General features: G+C 36.6%; 1 long non-coding RNA gene across 2 annotated transcripts in view; it reads left to right on the forward strand.

Moving 5' to 3' along the window:
* The window catches only part of LOC144020448 (uncharacterized), a 60,809-nt gene that overhangs the window by 30,610 nt on the left and 10,993 nt on the right, over nt 1–19,206 (forward strand). Inside the window, exon 5 of one of the 2 annotated variants that reach the window (XR_013283885.1) lies at nt 7,474–7,627. The exons of the other annotated variant lie outside the window; for it this stretch is intronic. This is a non-coding gene — a long non-coding RNA (uncharacterized LOC144020448). Of the gene's footprint in view, nt 1–7,473; nt 7,628–19,206 lie in introns of those variants that run through there. 2 annotated transcript variants of the gene reach the window in all.

Genomic DNA, 19,206 nt, shown 5'->3' on the forward strand with positions numbered 1-19,206 from the left:
GCAGGTTGTTAACAGGAAAGTCAAAAAAAGGGCATCCTGATTGCTTCATACAGCTGTGCAATTGTAGGAAAAAAAAATATGCTCAAACTAGACTTTCTTGGAAAAGATGTCCATAGTCAAACAACATTACAGAACCTTTGTATTTTCCTTGTTTTTTTAAATGATGTACATGGCTGGAAATATATATACATATATATTTCTTTGCAGAGCATTTTTACAAATGAATGACTTCATTTGTGCAACTGCCTAATTTTGTGTAGCATTTTGTTTTCCAGGTAATCCCAGGGACCTGAGGCAAGTTTTTTTTTTTAATCAAACAATGAAAATATTGTATGACAACATATTGAATGAACATCTGGTTTTCATTTCAAGAGACTCAACAGTATTTATTTCTTAATTTCAGATTGTGTATAGCAGCAAATTATTTTCTTGTCAAGAAGCAAAAATGTACCGTATTTTTCGGATTATAAGTCGCAGTTTTTTTGCGACTTATACTCTGGTGCGACTTATGTGTGAAATTAACACATTATTATATAATTTCACGTTATTTTCACACTAAACCGCAAGAGGGTGCTCTAGGCCTGTGTTGATAAGTTCAACATTGCATCGTCTACCTCCCGAGTTGGGGGAGTTGTTTAAAAGTGACACCGAGGATGAAGATTTCATTGGATTTAGTGATTTGGAGTGAAACTGATAGTTTGGTAATCTTGTTAGCATGTTCTTTATGCTAGAGTTATATGAATAACTTGTAGTGATGGGAACATAATTCACCCACGGAACTTTGGGACGAAGGGATCGTTCCGGGTGGGAAGGTTTTGTTATGTAGAAAAGGGGAGTTAGCCTGTTAGCTTCTAGCTGAGTGGGGAGTTGTTGTTAAGACCTCAGAAGCTGATGTCAATAAAACGCCAGCCTGGCTGCGTGCTTCAACACTCCGCCTCCGACTCCCGTCACTGCTCGCTACAAACTCTTAATATGTTACGTCGTTACTGACATTACCAGACATGTCAGTCATGTAACTTATTCAGCCTGTTGTTCTCTATTTTATTTTTATTTTAAATTGCCTTTCAAGATGACATGTATGTTTTTGGTGTTGGATTTTACCAAATAAATTTTCCCCAAAAATGCGACTTATACTCCAGTGCGACTTATATATGTTTTTTCCTTCTTAATTATGCATTTTTTGGCTGGTTCGATTTATAATCCGGAGCGACGTATAATCCGAAAAATACGGTATTTTTTAAGCGCAGATCTGCTGTAATGTCATTTTTTAAAACGTATATCGTGCAGATCTCTAATCAAAATAAAAATCAGGACTCTATTGTGAAAACAAACATTAATGATTTAGATTAAACAGCCAACCTTATAGGCCGCTACTCCCGGCTGACGTACGGCGCAGCGTACCATAATTCAATTCCGTTTTCTTTTCTGTTTCACAAGTGGATTTTCTCTCCAGTCTTGAGACTTACTAAACTTGCCTGCTATCTTGTTGTTTAAAATTTGATGTTTTCTGCTTAAACACGGTCCCAGCCAGATGTCTGTGAAAAGTGCACTCGATCACCCATACACTTAATTACAGTGTTAAACGTGCTTGTTGTGTCAATGTTAGGTTAGCTTAGCAATTAGCATCCTTTCTCATCATTTTTTCATGAGAATGATATTTGTCAAAAATGTAGCTTAGCTTATTCGCCAACATGACTTAGGATCAACTCTACAATGTGTTTAGGTGCACACGTACCAAGATTCCCTCAACTTCCATTTACCCGCAGTAGGTTACATGAGTCTGGTGAACCGTCGTCGTCCTCTCCCTCCTCCTCCTACTTTCTGTTACTGGTTGATTTTCAGTTTTACTATTCAATGTGGATGAGATACAAAATGCAATTTTTGATTCTCAAACGGCGAAGCCTCTCATTTCAAGCCTTGTTGTACATTTGCCCCTTTGCGAGGGTATGCGGTATAATCACTGTAAAAATTGACAATAACGCTAATAATGCAACACCTATGAGGACAATCACGATAGAAACTGGACAAATTAAAAAAAAGAACAAATGAAAAAAAAAAAATTTCAAACTGCCTCCTCCTCTACTGTGCAAAATATTTCTACTGGCCATTTTCCATTGTCCGTTGTCATCATGATTCAGTGGCTATAGACATAATTAGCTCAGTCTCGCTGGCTAAGCCATAATTATTTGCCCGCAGATTAGACAATACTCACTCGGCGGTTTTTTTCTTTCTTTTTTTCTTCATCTTTTGTTATGCGACCAATCCTAGGATCAAGACCTGGCTGATAATAAAGTCTGGCCGACGGAAAAGAAATAAAGTTAATGCCTAATTTAATTGGCATGTCCTGACAAGAGAGGAGAGAATTAATCCACATTAACTCGGAGGAAACTTTACGAAGGTTATTCAAGGTCACCGTTTGCCTCCGGGGATGCTCTTATAGCACGCCTCGGACTCGCTTTCATCGTCTTAACGCCGCTTTCCCGGAGAAAATCCCCCTCGTTAAGCTGACTGGCTGTTTATGCTCAACGCGAAGGAGAACGTTGGCCTCTGTTTGCTGGACCTTAAAATTGGTCACTGCAAGTTTTGTCCATTAGATTATTTGAGAATAATTGCTCCAATAATAATTTTTTAAAAGCCTATTATCTATTAGCACAAGCCCTGATTTTTGTTGGTCTATAATCCTAGAATTTTTTATTTATTTATTTTTTTAAATAAAAATCAATAAATAAGTATTATTCATTTTATTTTTTAACATCGGTGCAATTTGTGTCATTCAGGTTTTTTTTTCCCCTTTCTTTTTTTTCTGATTTTCAAGCAGTACAGGGACTCACCAAGCTCCCACATGGAACATATTAGGTAAGCAGCAGGAAGTGTCGCTGCCAAGTGCTTTAGCCACTATTTCACTTTATAAACAAATACAGCGCAGCTCAGCCTCTGGCCGACCACCAACATATACTTTAGGCAGTACATCAATCTTATTTGGAACAGTGTTCGAAAATAGAATACATTATACATGTGGTATCAGAAGCTATTTTTAAAACAAAACATGTTTATTATTAACGTGGGTCGTGACTTTGCAACAATATGAAAATGCGGGTCCCTGGGTGACAACAGTTGAGAACCACTGTGATACGCCATTCAAAGCCTGCTGCATTATTTCACACCTTTCATTGTTTTCTGCTAGGGTGCCTCGCCACTGAAACGCTCAGCATTGTCACTATTATTGCTTATTGGTGTGTATATAAAAATGAAGAGTGAAGTTGAAATGTTTATACAGCATGAAAAGTACAGCACATTATCATTTACTTTAATTTTAGGACTAAATTGATCCAGAAATGTTTAATTTAGTACAATTGCAAATTTGTCGGCTTTCCACTACGCGCTTTAACATAAACCATAATTTTTTTTAAGGTTTAAAAAGATTTTTGACATTATTTTGTAAGACTGGCACGCGTTCACTCAGTGTAAAAACAGATGTAACTTCATTTTGGTGCCGGGGCAAGTCTTACTATACTGTTTGTGAATTTTGTAGATGTGCTCTGCCTCACTGGGTGTTCAGGCGTAAGCGGCTGTCATGTCGCCGGCACATCTCGCAATTTGGTGACGAAAAGTAGACTAGATTTTAGACTCGCAAAAACCTGGTCTATCTACTGGCACAGGCAGTGTAGCACAATCTTGGTGGATTCAATTGAGGTGCAGGCAGACAGTTTTGTATGGTTGATGTCTATTTCGCACCGACTGCCCTAATTTCAATGCAAATAAGGAGTGCTGCTCTGATGGCAGGGAAAAGGCTCCATTCCATCCTACAATGGCGCACAACAATGCAAACGCCCTATTATGCCTAAATCTATCTGCAAAGTCTACAAAATCGGCAAGAGAGAGTAAACTCCACCCATGCACACAGTTAGACTCCAATTTGTGCTAGACTTGCTCTGGGAACGCAAATAGGACTGTTTGTGTGTTGTCGACGCGGTAACAATGGACAGCTAGCACACTCATGTTGTGTCAGACAGCTTTCATTTAAATGACAGCAAAGACGGATAATGACGGAATCTCAGCGTGATTAGCTATTGTCTCCATGGGGCACCGACAAGCTTTGGCTGCAGCGATGAGCCGAGACGGTGCAACCTACATTTGTACCTTGCTGTAAACGTCCTGGCAACGAAGAAGTGCGAGGATGGCAGGCTGCTAATTGTATGCTTCCACGGCCTTATTATTTGGAACATGTTGACATTTTGAAAATTATTTATTTTTGTTAGTGTTGTTTACATCAAAGGGTTGAAGAAAGTTATTGTGTGAAGGCTGAAGGTCTTCACCATTATTTTGGCATGCATCTCCTGCCACATAATTCATCCGATTCACATCATTCCAATTTCAAAATAATCCAGAAATTCATGTGATGGGAGGTATTATTTAGCTCATTCCAAATATTCACTGTTTTCACAATTTTTCACCCCAAAATTCCGCATGGAAAGGCTTTGGCGCCCCAGCGACCCTTGTGAGGAATAATCAGTACAGAAAATGGATGGATGGATGCATGCCAAGCTACTATGTTGAAAAGAGGAGGGAGCTTCATTTACTCAGGCCATAGTTATATCCAATAGAAATAAATGCTGGTACCATCTTCTGGCATCAAGGAAGGTGCTCGTTTTAATCAGGCTATAACCTTGTCTAATAGAAAAAAGTACTTTTGCGCCATTTTATGGCATCTATATGGAATTATGGGCGGCACGGTGGATGACTGGTTAGCACGTCCGCCTCCCAGTTCTGAGGACTCGGGTGGTGGAGTTTGCATGTTCTCCCCTGCCTGCATGGGTCTTCTCCGGGTACTCCGGTCGCCTCCCACATTCCAAAGACATGCATGGCAGGTTGATTGGGCGCTCCGAATTGTCCCTCGGTGTGCTTGTGAGCGTGGATGGTTGTTTGTCTCTGTGTGCCCTGCGATTGGCTGGCAACCAGTTCAGGGTGTCCCCCGCCTACTGCCTGAATCCAGCTGGGATAGGCGCCAGCAGCCCCCGTGACCCTTGTGAGGAATAAGTGGTCAAGAAAATAGATGGATGGATATATGGAATTACGAGCCTCTTCAGGTGGGCGCCAATTAACTCACATATTTTCGCAATTCGCAGCAGGGCTTCTGGGGGAGGACTGTAATTTAAAAATAGTCATGTTCAGGGACTAAAGTTGTTATGGTAGGAGAAAAAAAGACATTGGGGTATATTCACTAAGAATGTGCTGCATCCGGTAATAGCGCGAAATATTGCACCACAACTGCGCCCAGTTACCCACCTATTCACTAATTATATTGCTCTAATCATATACCGGCGCAAACACGCCCACAAAACTGACAGCTTGGAGCAAATTTGCACCTGATTTACCACACATGGCAATGGATTTGCGCCAATAACATGGTTGTTATAGTAACAGTTGCGAGAACTATGACATTATCAGAAAGCGAGGTTGGACCGAGAGTAAGCGTTTAGAGCGACATTAAGATGTACAGAGCAGAGAGAACGACAACGACGCCATTCGTTCATAAAGTACAAATTATTGGTGCAATCGTTTTTTTTTATAATATTTTTTTCATAGGTTGGCGTGGGCGTATAGTATGCATCTGGCACGTAAAAGTGAATATAAATATATAATAATAAAATATGTGTCTTAAACTAACAAAGAACCCCCCCCCCCCCACCCCTCTCTCTCTCTCTCCTCTTCTCTTCTCTCTCTCTCTCTCTTCTCATCTCTTCTCTTCTCTTCTCTTCTCTTCTCTTCTCTTCTCTTCTCTTCTCTTCTCTTCTCTTCTCTTCTCTTCTCTTCTCTTCTCTTCTCTTCTCTTCGTGATAAGCCAGAAAGTGACATGCACCGTGCCACCTGCACTGCTGTCATGATCCCGGGATCGAGGTTGCGGATTCATAAACGTTATTTGCGTCACGCAAACTCCTTGTGGCAATTTGCGCTGGCGTTAGTGAATTAGACGCCGTATATCAATGAGTCTCATTTGCCTTGGGGTGGGCATATTTTGCATCAAATGTATGCAAATTACCTAATTTACATACGCGCAAATAACACGGCACACCGTGGAGCAATCTGGTTGGCAGCGCACTTACTTAGTGACGGATTTCCCCATCTGCGCGTGTTTAGTGAATTAGGCGCTCCCGGATTGCTCCATTTTTACCGGTTAGCGCCGTGCAAAGGCGGCAAAAACCTTTAGTGAATAGGCCCCATTGTGTTAAATAAGACATATTGTGCATTTTGTTCACAATGTCCAACAGTTGACAGGATGTTTTAATGTGAATCATCTTGCCACAGCCTATTTCATGTGTTGCTGAAATGGACGGCCCTGTTTCAGGCAAGTGACCGACTGGACACCCTGGCGCAGTAAATGAAATTTTAAATTGATGAGAAAACAGAAGCTGTCCAGTGGGATGCATTCTGGTCATCCTTGTGTTTCCAGTTTCAGATTCAACTTGCCGAGGAACATTAATTCCGTACGATTTACGTCTGTCGGGTGCTCTTTTTTTACGAGACCCACGAACGCACCGCACACCACTCGTAACGGCACATTAAGAAAATCCCGTGAGAAGTGTCGTTTTTTTTTTAAACATGTCAACGGGATTGACTAGTCATTCCCGCATCCAAGGGTATCGGTGGACCACCCTCTCACTTCAATTAGTGACCTCTGCAGGCTTCTCCACGAAAGTGTTTTTTTTTTTTTTTTTTTTTTTTCTGAAGCACACAATTGGAAATGTATGATTAATGCTTGCTTTCCAACCCTGCGAGGGCTGTCATCCGGCCATTCTCAAAACCATTAATACTGCTCACAAATATGAGCTGCCTGGAGCATTTTTTATTTTTTTTTATACGGTACCTGATCCAGCTTGTCTTTGTGCTCCATATTCATTAGCACGAAAAGAAGAGGAGGGCTTCATTAAAGGGGACTTATTATGGAAAATAGACTTTTTAATTGCCTGTATACAAATAGTCGTCTCTCTCGAGGGTCTGCCCACCCATCAAGTGTGAAATTAAAAAAACAAATAAATCTTCTGTTATCTGCCTATTCCTGAAAATTTGTTTCAGTGGCACATATGATGGCGCTTTGACATGTGCGTGACCCAATTTAGGAGTTTCTCAAAATACAAGCCCTTTTTTTTTTTTTTTTTTTGCTTTGACTTGTGAATAAAAAATTGTTGACACTGGTGGCGGTGAGCTCAAATCACATGAAGCAGCAGTTTGACAGATTCTTCAAAAACAACTCTTCAAAGAAGCAAGACAGACCATGCAACAACACTCACAGACATATATTCTTTATCTCCGCAAAGAACTACATTTTCTGTTTATTTCCCGTTCACCCATTTATTTTGAAGGGCCAGTTCCTGTGAACAATTTCTTATGCCTCAGCTTGGAGAAAAAAATAAAACTCACCATAAATAGCCCTATTAGTTTCACCTGTTCCCTGCTGTGCCCTTGCTTTTACAGTACTCGTCAGTCACCAGCCATTTTTCGGAACCTGAACCTGTTCTTGAACCTACCTGATCTTTGACCCTGCCCCTTCTCCCGACCTTTGCCTCTGCCTGCCACCTGACCTGCTTTGTAAGTCTACCCTGTCTTGCCTATCTGACCTTGGCAATTGGAAATTGGATTTGGACTTTTGGATTTTGGACTAATTGTGTTGACCATAGACACTTGATTACTGGCATTGAACTTGGCTTAGAACTTTGACTCTGATTTGGATTGCAGACCTCCACATCACCCACCTGGACAAACATTTTGCACCGAAATATAACATTGACCTGCGTGCCCACCTGTTTGCCTCAGCTAGTGCCTCATGACCCCATGTCAAATAAAAGTTGTTTAATCGTCTCTGTTTTGCCCTATCATACATTTGCGTCCAAACCACTAACTAACATATTACTGCAGTTTACGGAGTCATTTCTCATAGCCATGGAACTCTTCTTTGTTTGTCTTCATGACTGTTATACTGCCCTCTGATGGCCAAGTCATACATACCAGAAAGAGTGACAATCAATCATGATGCACAAACTGTTTAATTATTTACATTCTTTAAACATGTTTTTACGTACATTATTATAGTACTGTGTTCCTTTTTTTTTTTTTTTTTAAACATTTTGAAATTGTTTTTTGGGGGGGGAGGGAGCTGCAACGGATTAATGGCATTTAAATTAATTTGGAAAAGATGAGTTGAGGTATCCAAGTCTTGACTTTTCATGGAACAAATTAAACTCAAATCGCAAGGCACCATTGTACTTGTCTGCTCTTTGAAGTATCAATGCAGGGAAGGAGTAGTTGTGTTTCAGTCTCCGTGACACATACACACAATTTAGTGTATGAAGTGCCGCCTCCATAAATGAAACTGCCATTGTCTGAAAAGGCTTTTTTTCCCCCCTAGTTTCTACAAGTAAGTGGAAGCCATTGTAATCTCAATGTTCAGGCTCCACCCCCAGTTGTCATTATAACAAGTCTTAATATAAGTAGCGTTAATATTTGTATATTTATGAGGATAGTTGTAATATTATGAGAAGACGAATCAGACCCCCCAAAAAATAGATGGAATGTTAAAAAGAATGGTTTTGAGGTTATATTTGTCATTTTAATTTACCTGAATATTCAGATAAGTGAAAAAAAGCTGCCAAATTCAGAGAATTAAGATATTAAGTTCCATAATTATGGCAATATAGCTGGAGCATTACGGGAAAATAAAATTAAAGTAAAGTTTTGAGATTAAAATCATAGTCATAGGGTACAAAATTGTAAAACTAGAAAGTGTTCCAAATTTACAATAATTCAATCTTGGTTAACATTACTTAAAAGTTAAGAGAGTAAAGATAGAATGTTACAGGGAGAGCATGTTAAATTGCGAGATTTAAGTCATAATCTTACATTTAAAAATGTCTGAAATAAAGTTGGCTTGCTATGCTGATATTTTTTTAGAGAGATTCTGAACTACCAGAAATTTAAGTTCTGAGGACAAAAAAAAAAAAAAAAGATACAGTTTTAGCTCACATCAAAGCTATCAGCCCTAAAACCTTAAGACACAAAGCTTCATAGCACATTGGCGCAACCTTCCTGAATTAGATTTAAATCAGAATCATTTTTAAATTAAGAATGATTGACAAGATGCCGTTTGTTAGCCTCATCTCATCTTCTTTCTGAAGGGTCGCTGATTGCGGAAGTCCTCGAGCGTGAACGCGGCCTGCCCGACACTCCAGCTAATCACCCATCTGCCGCCATTGTCAACGGGACCGGAATGCCCGTTTATTCCAATGACCATCGAGTAGTGTTTGATTACTTCCTTCCAAGTAGCTCCTTTAAGCAGACAATACTCCGCGATGACGAAGACTTCATCAAGTCTTTGTTTATATCTGGCAGAGCGACACGCAAGAGAACAAGAAAACTCTTTTGCTTTATCTGCTCTGAGATGAGATAGCTCGATAACGTCATCGCTCGGCCTCTCTTTTCTGCGGCGTACAGCCGCCGTTCTCGGGGGAGTGGGGGATACGTTGCCATAATGGTTTTTGAAGAAATATTATCGACCGGGCATGTGGCTGAAAGTGCCACTGCTGAAAAAAAAAATGACCTTGTCGACAAAAACACAGAAGGTGTGAAGCTTGCTTCTTGTGAGATGCAGTTGCTAATGCAGCGGGGTCCTTGGTTTACGATGGTACAGACATACGAGTTTGTGTAGCAGTGTAAGAATATTTGATCTATTGGCGCAGGGAGGTCCATTAGAAACCAGATTTAATGTTATGAGAATGAAGTTGCAATCTTACAACAAAAAAAGTGTAACAATAAGTTGTGAAATTTTCGGATATTTAAGCCGTAATATTACATTTAAGACACAGTTAAGAGAATAAAATTTGAAAATTACATGAACATCTTGCTTTCAAGAAATACACATTAAAAAACACAAAACAAACAAACAAAAACACTACTATAATACTAAAACTAACAGAAACTAAACAAAAATGAAGGATTTTTTAAAAACTACGGTAATTAAAAGTTGACAGACTTGCTCTGAACACGAATTCAAACGAACCAAATTTTTTAAATAAAACTCAAAATGAAATGAAAACTAGCTATTATGGAAATTATCACACTGGTATAGATCCCATTAAAAAAATTATTTTAAAAATAATGAAGGCTAAAATAAATAATGTAACATTATGAGGCAAAGTTTAGAAAAAATGCAATGTTGTATATAATGTTACACTTACTTTTATGAGTTCATAAAGTTATACATTTACCATTCATATTAGGAGAAAAAAAATTAATAAACTCGTGAAAAAAAGTCATAATGTTACAAGAAAAATGTCTTGTTACCTTAAAGTGATAAAATTACAAAAAAAAAAAATGCATTATGACACAAAAAGAAGGAAATTTTTCAGAATAAAGTAAGAATTTTCTGATTAAAAAAAAAAAACATGACGAGAAGAAAAAAGAACAAAATATTACGAAATGTTGCCCTGCGATTGGCTGGCAACCAGTCCAGGGTGTCCCCCGCCTACTGCCCAGAGCCAGCTGAGATAGGCGCCAGCACCCCCCGTGACCCTTGTGAGGAATAAGAGGTCAAGGAAATGGATGGATGGATATTACGAAATGTGACATTATCACCACAAAAGTCGTAATATTACAAAAAATGTAAAGTTAGGAGAGTAATAGTCATAATAAAAACAAATAAAATAACAACGCAAACGTAAATTGACATATAAGATGAAAGCAATAAGGTTATGAAAAATAGTTAATGAACAAAATAATGTTAAAAGCAAAAATCATAATATTATGAAAATAGTCATCAAGTTATGGCTCGTCATTATAAGAGAAAACGCTGAATTTCTATGCAAATAATACATACAATAAAAAGAAAACTCAACTAAAATGCAAAATCTAAATGTTACTTGAATTTTTTTGTCAGGTTTTGTAAAGAATAATGTAGAAAATATTGTAAAGTTAAAATAACAAAGTCATCCTTTTATGAGAATGTTTGAGCATGACAAGAAAACAGTTTTGATCTCATGAGAATAAAGTCATAACATTATGAAAAAAATGCTGTCTTGAGAATAAATGAGGATAATAAGGTTGACTAAAGTGTGCCGAATGAAGTGTCCCCTGAACACTATTATCCATTTTTGCTCAATTCTGAAAAAGGTGAGGCATATTATTATTTATTTATCATACCAACAGAGTCATTTTCTACTAATTAACTCCAATTCTTTAGTCTTCCTAATCTACGAAATTTGTAGTCATCTGTGCACTCCATAACGACCTTGAGCCTGGGTGAAAGTGGCGTGTACGGTGGGTTGGGTTGGGTTGGGGAGAGCATTTTGTGGCCTGCAGCCACCGTGTCGCTCTTCTGTGCACACTGGCGAGCGCTGACTTATTATTGTTGGCTGACACTGATAAAATGTTGTTTTCATACAGTACGTGTCCCCCGTGGGCTCTCCAGCTTTCCAAACCGCTTCAGCCCCCAGCTCAGCTTCCAAACAAACACCTGTTTAACACACAGAACTATCCCCTTTGTAACACTGGTGGTTACATTGTTTGCACGTACTATTGTTGGAAATGTTTACCTATAAAGGAAGCGTGTGTCATTTTGACCATATGGTGCCCAAATCTGTTTAATATCAGTTACTTATTGTTGATGGCTAAAGAAATAATGCTGTCAATATTTTTTCCACCATAGACATTCATAATCCTACACTAGTTTCGGAATATTATGAGAAAAATGCGTTGATTGTATTAGTGCATAGTGCAGTCTAATTGTGTGTATGGGTGAAGTTTTCTTTATGTTGGTATTTCCATACACTATCACAAGTAGAAGTGGGTGTTTGTGCCATAGTAGGAGGGAACACGGCTGACTCCCGCCCAATTGAAGCGGCTCCCCACATCCCGTTAAGAGAAAACAATCAGAATACAACAACAATGAATTTGTGAAGCTACGAGAAGAAATCTAGTCTATAATGTAATTGAAATAATAAAGGAAGGAAATATTAAAAGCAAAAAGTCTTAGTATTATGAAAATTAGGGGTGTGAATTGCCTAGTACCTGACGATTCGATTCGCATCACGATTCATGGGTCACGATTCGATACCGATTAATCCCGATACGAATTCATAAGTAGATTGTTGCGATTTTTTTTTTATTCAAATTTAGAAAATACTAATCAGTAAACATGTACAGTGTAAGATTTGTATGAAATTGTATTATTTATCTGAAACTTTAGTCTTATAGAGGTTGTAATCTATTTCATGTTTGAACAGCATTGAAATAAAATATTAAGGCTAACTGTTCCATTAATAGAAAATTTTTTCATGCTTAAGGTGTGAATCCTAAGACGTTTTGGTGAATATTTTTCATCCATCAAATATGGATGTTTAAAAATCGATTCGGCCGCCTATTGAATCGATTCGAGAATTGTGCGATGTAATATCGCGATATATTGCCGAATCGATTTTTTTTAACACCCCTAATGAAAATAGTCGTTAAATTATGAGAAGTCGTTTTATGAGAAAATCCTGAATTACAATAGACAAATATGTAATGTAACGTGAATAAAAATGTATCAAATTGAAATAAATAAATAAAACAAGAAAAAAATGATGGAATATTGTGAGAATAAAGTTGTAAAATCATGAGAAAATACAGTAAAAGTGGAATTAATTAATAAGTATGAATACATTGGTGGCCAGCATAAGTCTAGCAGGAAGTGCAGTTTAACTCCGAGCCAATTGAAGTGGCTCACTTCATTCCGTTGAAACTCAGCGACACTGGACATTTGAGGCAAATTTTGGAAAGGCGATATAATATACACCACATACACTAAAGAGCTAGAAAGTTCAGGACTGAGTTGTTTTCGAAACAAATTAATTTGTCTATATGACACAAATACATTTTGGCCTTTTAATCTTGATAGCACAAGTCAATTTCTTCTTAGCTATTTTCACAGATTTTGTGGATGAGCTTCACACAGATGAGACATAGTTATTAAGCGAGACTTCATCGTGAAGCCCTCTCCCCTTGTATTTTCCTCTCGTTAAAGTGTCTGCACTTTTGTGCCCCGTGACATGAAAAGCTCCACGTGATAGACCACTACAGAGAGCCAATTATAAGCAAGTGAATCAAGCAGTCACTGTACCTACTGGATGTTCTTTTTGTGTGCGCGTGAGCATGTGTGTCCGTGCGTGGGTGTGCACATGTAGTAAGTGTCCAGTGAGAAATAGATAAGAAATAAAACAAACCTAATTTTGTCATACCGTTGTTAGAATAGTAATATGAAATGTTATGAGATTATATTCTTGTAACATTGGGCAAAAAGTTAGCAAAAAAGGCTGAATGTTAAAAGAAGAAAATAGATATATTAATTTTGTAGTTTCAGAACTTTACTTTTTTTGGTGTAATCGTAGAATTCTCATATATATATATTTTTATTTTTTTTTTTACTCTAAGAACAGAACTTTATACAGGTATGTCTTGTAATGTCACCATTTATTCCGTGCAACTTCACAACTTTCTCTCCATATTGGTCGTTTTGAAATGTCTCAAATTACGACCAAGTGTTACGTTTTCTAGTTTAGCTACCTCTATTGGCCATGTTAAATATCGGGAAAAATAGTAAACTGAAATATAAATGGAGTTAATGGCACTCGAACCTGGTACGTCTTGTCGAAAACGAGTGTCGGTTAGAGTACCATTCCTATTTTGTCGCTAATTAACATGGCTGATAGAACATGGCCGATAGTGGTCGCTAAACTACAATACGTGACATTTGGTCATATTTTGGGTGCATGATAAAAAAAAAAGACCAATATGGTCGTTTTATGTTGGAGGACTTGTTGCAATTATGAGTTTAGTCACCATTTTTTACACACAACTTTCCAACTTGTTCCTTGTAAAATTGCAACAATGTTCATAAGTTCATAACATTACAACTTTTTGTCCTCACAGTTATATAAAAGTAATATCACAACTCAATTGTAGCTTAATATATATTTTTTTCTCATAATATGGAGACTTTATTCTTGGTATTTATGGACTTTATTCTTGTGACATTACAATTTTTTCCTCATAAAATTATGATTTTATGATAATAACTAAGATTTTTTTCTCAAAATATTTATTATTCTTGCAACTGAACATTTTGTAACAATAAGACTTCAGCCTCATACCGACACATCTCATAATAATTGTAACTTTAGTCTCATGATGTTTGGACTTTTTTTTTTCCTCATAATATTGGGACTTTATTCTTGTCATTTTTTAACTTTTTTCTTCAGATATTGACATATTATTCTTGTAACTAAATGACTCTTTGCGCATAATATTAATTTCTGTAACAGTACCGCTTTGTAACATTGCAAATATTTTAACTGAATTACTTTATTGTTGTATTACAGCTTTATTCTACATTTCTTATAATACATCAACTTTATTCTTCTAACTTGGCTTCTTAAAGGCTGCAGAGACTGTGGACAGGCCAGATGTGGCCCACGGCCCAACTTTTTCCAAATGTGCTGTAAATATTTAAGTTCATCTGTGTGGATCAGGAGGAAAATGAGCACCAAACAACAACCTCCTCTGCTCATCTGAGAACCAGGCCAAAATGTTTGATCTGCACCCATGTCTGTTTCCAATAATGTAATATCTGTGATGTACGAGGAAAAAGTATCATTGAAAAAAGTTCTAAACTCACACGAATAAAGTTGTAATATTATGAGAACTGTTAAGTTGCATAGAAAACCATCATATTTTAAAGAAAAAAGTCATAAAGTTATGACAATAGTTAAAGTGCAATAAATAATGTCATAGTTAAGTAGCAAAAAAAAAACCTCATAATCTCGTGAGAATAAAGTTGTAATATTACAAGAAGAATATTGTTATGTTATGAACACTTGGGCCGTCTGGCTTGTCCATAGCTGAGCAGTGCAAAGCCAAGCCAAGATGAAACGGTAAGGGCGATATCGTGATATTAAAACTGCCACAATGTTGTCGTCATGTTCACAATATTTAAAAGGAACAAAAAAAAAGAGAGTCAGGTTGATTTCCATTTGTGCAGTTCTAGCACCCTCTAGTGGCTACTTTATTAGTGCAATTAAATTTTCATTAGGGATGTTTTGGCCTTCTATGTTTAAAATCTGTGCTAATGGTCAGATGAAGGTGAACCTAATTTGCTTATAAAGCGATCAATGTGTGCTTGTATTAGCAAATAAGTGCCTCAATATTGTTATTAGAGATTGTAGGTGGTTTATATGCATTGTTGTTATGTACAAAAGCACAATATTGTGCTTTTTTTTTAGCCCGTTTTTTTTTGTTTTTTTTACAATATCGTGATCTTTTTGAAATATCGCCAACCCCCCCACAATATCGTGATAATTATTGTATCGTGACCTTCATATAGTGATAATATCATATCGTGATGTTTGGATATCGTTACATCGCTCGTGTTTTCCTTAAAGGGCTGGCATGGCTCCGACCCAAAATGTATATGTCAGGCTGGTGAAATGGTATCGGTGTGTAGTATCGGTACAGTTTTACGAGTAAGAATATTTGACAGACCATATATGGGCACACATTTGCAGTGTGGCCCTGATACACATTCATACTTCACCACTTGTAATGTATCTTAAAAGTAAGTTACATTCTACCCAGTGTGCAGCCTAATTGAATACAGCATCCCTGTAGAGTAAAACATGTCAATTTGCAAAAATGTCATCACTGATATACAAACAGCGTGAGACTTTTGATGAGTGAAATCAATTGGCAAACAGTTTGTCGTTCCCCCATTTTGTCTTAAAAGCGTCTTTTCATGTGTTTAGCAACAAATGATGATGATGTTCTTTGCAGGAGAGCTGGCTAAAAGTTACTTTCCAGTTTCCCTTTTATGATGACTACAATACCGTCCCGCGGCTGACGTTTCTTCGCTGACGCCAGCTGATGGTGAACATCACTCGCTTTCGAGGCGCTCGTCTTTTTTTTTTTTTTTTTGAGGAGCAAACAAAAAAAAACACACACACACAAAACGTCTTTCCCCCACCGCGCTGGCAGCAAGCGTCCATCGGCGGCATGAAAGATGTGTTTTGATGACGGCTGCGTGAGAATTTAATGAGGCAAGATGGGAACCAGCCTGAAGCGACGGGTAGCTTTTAAAGGAGCAGGATGGAGGGGGATTCCTCTTGCTCGGCGCCCTTTTATGATGTCTTTTTATGGAAGGCGTCTTCTTGTGTTGGGAATCATAATTCCTGATGGGCTGGCATGGATCTGACCCCGATTCGAACCGTTTCATGTCGCAGTTAACAATAATCTAACGATAGAGTGCCTTTGTCAGGTAAAACAGCCGCCTAAGCCTTGCACCTTGGTCGCATTATACTGCAAATCATATCCAGTTGAAGAGAAAATGGGATGTCAGGGAGCTTCAGCCATCCGATTATTATTCCTCACAAGGGTCGCGGGGGGTGCTGGAGCCTATCCCAGCTGGCTTTGGGCAGTAGACGAGGTACACCCTATACTGTATATATATATATATATATGTATATATATATATATATATATATATATATATATATATATATATATATGTATATATATATATGTATATATATATATATATATATATATATATATATATATATATATATATATATATTGTTAGCTCACCCCGATATATATATATATATATATATATATATATATATATATATGTATATATATATATATATGTATATATATATGTATATGTATATATATATGTATATATATATATATATATATATATATATATATATATATATATATATGTATATATATATGTATATATATATATATATATATATATATATATATATATATATATATATATATATATATATATATATGTATATATATATGTATATATATATATATATATATATATATATATATATATATATATGTATATATATATGTATATATATATATATATATATATATATATATATATGTATATATATATGTATATATATATATATATATATATATATATATGTATATATATATGTATATATATATATGTATATATGTATATATATATATATATATATATATATATATATATATATATCGGGGTGAGCTAACAAGCTAGCTCACTAGCTAGATAGCTAGTATCAGATAGATAGATGAAGTTATACTGTTAATGTTACGGAAATCATTTGAATTATTAACATAAGCAGCATGTTGCGAGAGGTATAATGCTACAAGGATAAAATTGTGACACTAGAAGAAAGAAGCTGTATTGCCAGAAGAATAATGCCTTATTTTGTCAGAGTCGTTCTCAAAAAAATAAAATAAAAATAAAAAAATCTTGTCATACATAATAATTTCAGTTTCCTTTATTTTACAGGGGAAAATTATTTCGAAATCCGAAAAAATGGAAACTCAACAAGTGTCTCTTGATCGTGTTTAACCTTCGTGCTTGCTTCGTGTTTCACAGTCAAAATTAATCTTGTCTTTGTCAGTTAAAGCAGCGCCTTAGCATCGTACCGCTAGATACAGCGACTCCTCTCACAATGCCTGAAGCAACATGAATCTGATCAAAGGAAAATGAGCTCCTCCTGCTCCTCTTTAACACTCAATTCAAGTCTCCACTATTTGATCAATTACTTGCGAAACAATGGACACGCTAATGGCTAACAAGCTTTTCCGTCCATTTCCCAACCTTAATGTTTATGTCTGTATACAGGCATCCTCTCTGGCCTTCCAGTAACAGGTCTCTGAGAGGTCAATTAACGGTAATGAGGCAAAAATGTGGTTTTCCTTGGAGCCTAATTAGATTCCGGCTGGCCGCTGGGCTCTCGGATGTCCCGCATTAAGAGGCTTAACGTTGCTATGCTTCGTTTTATTCGGACTCCTAAGTGCTAACACCGAGCCGTCCAGGCGACATCTGCTTGCCATTCAAGTTGCTGAGAATGAAAATTAGAAGTCATAACATCACCAGAATATATTACAAGATGTTATGTTACAAGAGTAATGTGGGGATACAGTATATCTAAAAGAATAAATATTGTTAAAAAGTCATGAATTTACGATTTTAAAAAAGTCAGTTAGGACAATGATTCTCTGTTCTTGAAAAAAAACATCGGAAATTCATGACAATATAGTTTTAGTTATAGTTAGTTATAGTTATAGTTTTAGTTTTAGTTATAAGAGAAAACAAATGTAAGTTATGAGTATAAAGCGATAATTTCCAGTAGTCATGTTGCTGAAATGAATTCATAATATGAGAAAAAACATAACAAGAAAAATGTGTCTGTAGATATTACAAGAAAAAAATGCAAAGCTAAGAAAATAAACATTGTGCAAAAAGCCACAAATTTATGAGAAAGAAAAAAAAAGAGTCGTGGGTTGAGAGAAAAACAATAGGCTACTAGAATTAGAATAAAAATATTTAAAATGTCAAAAATGTAAAAATAATGAAAGCATATTGCAACAATAAGTCATGCATTTGCTAGGATAGAGTCAGAATTCACCAAAAATAAAATCACAATGCAACAGAAAAACACGATAAGAGAATAAAGTCGTAAATTACACAAAAAAATCTGAAATGTATTAAACTAAACACAAAAAAGTCAAAGTTAACAGAATAAAGTCGGAACATAAGAAATAGGATATTTCGTAACAAAATAATATGGTGATATTACGAAGAAAACATTGTAAATCTATGAGAATAGTCGTAATATCTCATTTTAAAAAAGAAAAAAAAACTCGTCTGATAACATTTTAAAACAATATTACAAGAAACAAATAACTTCTGAAAATAAAGTACTAACATGAGACAATAAAAGTTGGAATATTTGCTAAAAACTTAGTTGTAAATGTGCAACAAATGTGTTGAAGAGAAGACTAAGTTTGACATGTCACAAAAACGTTGTACAACTAACAGAGACTTAACTGTGAATTTATGAGAGAAAAGTCCTAAATTTACACATGAATAAAGTCGGAAATGACAAGAAGAAGCTCTGGGCTCTCCGTTTCCCTTTCAAGTGGCCGTTCGTGGTGTTCCACTTCCTGGCAATATGCTCAGATCTGCACTAACACCCAATTACCGCCTCCTCCCCTCCTTCCCCCCCTTCAAGACATCTTAATACAGATTAATGTTAATGCTGCCTTTTTCCACACATATGACACGATCAGAGCGTGTGGGCAGCCAGGAAGAGGGGGAGAACG

Source organism: Festucalex cinctus, chromosome 1 (genome assembly GCF_051991245.1).
Source record: "Festucalex cinctus isolate MCC-2025b chromosome 1, RoL_Fcin_1.0, whole genome shotgun sequence".
Classification (NCBI taxonomy): domain Eukaryota; kingdom Metazoa; phylum Chordata; class Actinopteri; order Syngnathiformes; family Syngnathidae; genus Festucalex; species Festucalex cinctus.